The 2,740-nt window shown below is 53.5% G+C and overlaps 1 long non-coding RNA gene across 1 annotated transcript; it reads right to left on the bottom strand.

The window, feature by feature from the left end:
* Window positions 1-1,455: 1,455 nt before the first annotated feature.
* Window positions 1,456-2,082, bottom strand: LOC122192720. The gene is made up of 3 exons (XR_006182675.1): window positions 1,960-2,082; window positions 1,825-1,887; window positions 1,456-1,583 (listed from the first exon to the last, which is right to left on the bottom strand). It is a non-coding gene; the product is annotated as an uncharacterized LOC122192720 (long non-coding RNA).
* Between the last annotated feature and the right edge of the window lie 658 nt (window positions 2,083-2,740).

The following is a 2,740-nucleotide window of genomic DNA, read 5'->3' as shown; positions in this document are numbered from 1 at the left end:
TTCCCTTCCCTTCCCTTCCCTTCCCTTCCCTTCCCTTCCCTTTTCACAGTTTCAGCCAGCAGGAAAAATCTGCAGAGCGCACCAGAGCGAGTGTGATCTGCCAGAGTACTGCAATGGCAACTCAGCCAGCTGCCCTGTGGATGTGTTTAAGCAAGATGGAACTCCATGTGGCAACAACAACCGCTGCTACGAAGGGCAGTGCCACAGCCACGAGGCGCAGTGCAAGGCTCTGTTTGGCAAAGGCAAGATAACTGACATAAGGAATCAGCAAATCATCCCACATGGAATTAGCTCTTGCCTTAGAAATGCTTCAGCATTTAGGCATCAGTATGGGCTTGGGCTGACCTGCTAGAAAGGAGGGAGCTCTGTGGACAAGGACCTGGGGGTCCTGGTGACCAGCAGGGTGATCATGAGCCAGCAGTGTGCCCCCATGGCCAAGAGAGCTGTTGGTGTCCTGGTTGGCCAATGGTTGACCAGCAGCTGACCATGAGGCAGCAGTGTGCCCTGGTGGCCAAGAAGGCCAATGGGGTCCTGGTTGGTCAACCGTTGGCTGCAGGCTGATCACAGACTATAGAATCATACAATCATAGCATCACAGAATCACCGAGGATGAAAAAGACCTCAAAGCTCCCCCAGTCCAACCGTTCCCCCATTCCCAACAGCTCCCACTGAACCCCGTCCCTCAACACAACATGCAGCCTTTCCTTGAACACCCCCAGGCTCGGTGCCTCCCCACCTCCCTGGGCATCCATTGCACTGCTGACCTTTCTGACCAGCAATTCTTCCTCATGTCCAGCCTGAATCTCCCCTGCCGTAGCTTGAAGCCATTCCTTCTGCTCCTATCACTGATGACATGAGAGCAGAGGCCGACCCCCAGCTCACTACAACCTCCCTTCAGGCAGTCATAGAGAGCAGTGAGCTCTGCCCTGAGCTCCTCTTCTCCAGGCTGAACATTCCCAGCTCCTTCAGCCTCCTCATATGGCCTGTGTTCCAGACCCCTCACAGCTTTGTTGCCCTCCTTTGAACACGTTCCAGGGCCTCAATATCTTTCTTGCAGTGAGGGGCCCAAAACTGCACACAGCACTCGAGGTGCGGCCTCACCAGTGCTGAGTACACACTATCAGTGCGCCCTGGAGGCCAAGAAGGCCAGCTGGGATGCACAGAATGCGGGCAGCAGGACGGGGAGGTGCTCCTTCCCTCTGCTCTGCCCTGGGGGGGGCACACCTGGAGTACTGCACCCAGTGCTGGGCTCCCCAGTTCCAGGTAGAAAGGGAACTGCTGGGGAGAGCCCAGTGAGGGTGCAGAGATGGTGGGGGCCTGGTGGGGACAGGCTGAGCACCCTGGGGCTGAGCACCTGGGGGAGAGGAGACAAGAAGGAATTATTACAGAATACTTTTGAAATGCCCCGGGGTTTTATAACAGTAGCTACACCACTACACAGGTGAAACAACACACATTTAAAGGCAGTATAAAATATCTGTTTACAATAGTCAGGGCAGCAGAAACGTGGTTCCCTCAGGCATTAGCTGCTGCAGTGCTGCTTAGCTGCGTCTCGCACTCAGTGGGACAAGGGAATGGCACTTCTAGTAATGAAGAAACAGAAATAAACGCACGATGAAAACAGCCATCGAAACCCTTCTTACGCAGCTGAAAGCAGCAGCGCTCCCAATTTGCGCATCTACATTTCCCCCCGTTTTAACTTGAAGTGCAACGCATGCCCACATCCTCTTTGAGGCTCTCTCAGTTCTGTAGGAAGTAGCAGACTTCCCCAGGTCACGTCCCAGGGCCGTGGCACAGCACATGGGCTCCGCACTTCCTCCTCACCGACAGCAGCAGTGACCACCAGGACTCGAGCTGCAGGTTTCGCTATGAGCACACGCAAGTCTTCTGCAAACAAAACCACATTCCTCCGTGCTCTGCCACATCTACACAAAGTTTGGAGTCTGCAGAGCCACAAACCTTGCCCACGAAGGCAGCAGCGTTGGCCACGCTGTAGGCAACGATTGGCGAATATGAGGATGAAAAACTGGGGGCTCCCCGGGTTGGAAGTGGTTCTGTCTTGCTGAAACCCAACTCTGGGAGTTGTTTCTGACGTCTGACCAGAATCCTTCCTGTTCATACAGAGCATAACGGTAGGGATTCTGGTTTCAGGGTAAATCTAAGATACACTGGCACATTTGTTTTAATGAAAAAGAAAAAGAACAAGCAAGCAAGCAAGCAAGCAAGAAAGAAAGAAAGAAAGAAAGAAATAGGCTTTGGAGAGATTTGCAGTCTTTATCCCAATCTTCCACTCCAGATTATTCCAGACAAAGGAGCGTGGTCTGTTCTCTGACCGCTGACTGTTCCCTTGCAGCAAATCTCTCCCCATAGCCACTTCATTACAGCCAAAAAGAGGAAAACAAGACACGCACACAAATAGAATCCATAAAACACATTGGGCCATCAGAACACCCACAGAAACCATCGGGAGTTGCCTCACCACAGCAATCTCCTCCTTTCTCCCACTCCGCAGCCGCCCGCCGTGCCCCACTGAGCTGCTTCAGGGACGTGAACGCGCGAGGGGACCGCAGTGGGAACTGCGGCTGGAACGGCACGCACTACACCAAGTGCCTGGAGGGGTGAGCAGTGCGGTAACGGAGCGTGGGCATAGGATCATAGAATCATGGAATCATAAAACCACAAGGTTGGAAACGACCTGTAAGATCATCCGGTCCAACCGTCTCCTCCTCACCATTGCCAC

The sequence above is a fragment of the Lagopus leucura genome, unplaced genomic scaffold (assembly GCF_019238085.1).
Source record: "Lagopus leucura isolate 7727_CA_CO unplaced genomic scaffold, USGS_WTPT01 34332-0_obj-0_obj, whole genome shotgun sequence".
In the NCBI taxonomy this organism is placed as follows: domain Eukaryota; kingdom Metazoa; phylum Chordata; class Aves; order Galliformes; family Phasianidae; genus Lagopus; species Lagopus leucura.
This window is presented reverse-complemented; position numbering and strand designations above follow the sequence as displayed.